Below are 1,467 nucleotides of genomic sequence, written 5' to 3' on the forward strand. Positions count from 1 at the left end.
CCCAGAACCACACAGCCGCTCACTCACTCCCCCCCCCCCCCCCTTCTCCCCCTGCTCCCGGAGGGATGGGGAGGAGAATCGAAAGAATGTAACTCCCACGGGTTGAGATAAGAACAGTCCAGTAACTAAGGTATAACACAAAACCACTACTGCTGCCACCAATAATAATAATAATGATAAGGGAAATAACAAGGGAAGAGAATGCAACTGCTCACCACTCACCGACCGATACCCAGCTCGACCCGAGAAGTGATCTAGCCCTTCTGGGTAACTGCCCCCTGTTTATATACTGGGCATGACGTGCTGTGGTATGGAATACCCCTTTGGCTAGCTTGGGTCAGGTGTCCTATCTCTGCTTCCTCTTGGCTTCCCCTCCTCCCTGGCAGAGCATGAGACTCAGAAAGTCCTTGGTCAGAGTAAACATTACTGAGCACCAACTAAAAACATCGGTGTTATCAACGTTGTTCCCGGGCTGAAAGTCAAAATCACAGCACTGCACCAGCTACTATGAAGGAGAAAAATGACTGCTGCTGCTGAACCCAGGACGAGTATAAAATGAGATAAAAGAGCCAGCTGGCTGTTCCCTCTGTCCTGAACGGGCACCCACTGTTTGAATTGTGAAGCTTCACCTGAATCTCAGACCAGGCTCGGTGCCATGCACAGGGATTCTCCATCTATCTGCCTTTGGACCAGTCTGCTGGGAAAGGGTCCTGAGGATGTTTTGTGGTTAGCCTCCTTGGAACAAAACCCTGTGCCTTATCTCTGTGGTCCTCTTGCATGTTTTTAAAATAAATAATGGGATCATAGAATCACAGAATGGTTTGGGTTGGAAAGGACCTTAAGGTCATTTAGTTCCAACCCCTCTGCCATGGGCAGGGACACCTCACACTAGACCAGGTTGCTCCAAGCCCTGTCCAACCTGGCCTTGAAAACTGCCAGGGATGGGGCAGCTACAGTTTCCTTGGGCAAAAATAATTGGAAACTGTTCTTCCTCTAATCTCTTTCATGTACAGACATCACAGGCATTACCAGTAACAACATGAGGTAAATTATGCTCAGAGAGAAACGTGATGTTTAGCTTGACAGGGTCCTTTTAAAACCCTTTTACTCTCAGGAACCCTTTGATGTATGGCCTATGGCCATACCACCCTGGGAACACCCGATCTCGTCTAATCTCAGAAGCAAAGCAGGGTTGAGCTCGGTTAGTACTTGGATGGGAGACCGCCTGGTAATCCCAGATACTGTAGTCTTTTTGTTTTGGTTTTTTTTTTTTTGCGTTCAAACTTAAACAGGGGAAGTTTAGGTTAGATATAAGGAAGAAGTTCTTTACTGTGAGGGTGGTGAGGCACTGGAATGGGTTGTGAGTGCTCCATCCCTGGCAGTGTTCAAGGCCAGGTTGGATGGGGCTTGGGTGACATGGTTTAGTGTGTGGTGTCCCTGCCCATGGCAGGAGGGTTGGAACTAGAT

The 1,467-nt window shown here is 48.5% G+C and overlaps 1 pseudogene; it reads left to right on the plus strand.

Annotated features, from left to right (window-relative positions):
- The first annotated feature begins 1,131 nt into the window (after window positions 1-1,131).
- LOC130604256 (5S ribosomal RNA) lies at window positions 1,132-1,250 on the plus strand (annotated as a pseudogene).
- Window positions 1,251-1,467: the final 217 nt, after the last annotated feature.

This window comes from Pezoporus wallicus, unplaced genomic scaffold, assembly GCF_028554395.1.
Source record: "Pezoporus wallicus isolate ANWC-B61680 ecotype Strahan unplaced genomic scaffold, APGP_CSIRO_Pwel_v1 contig_13977, whole genome shotgun sequence".
Lineage (NCBI taxonomy): Eukaryota > Metazoa > Chordata > Aves > Psittaciformes > Psittacidae > Pezoporus > Pezoporus wallicus.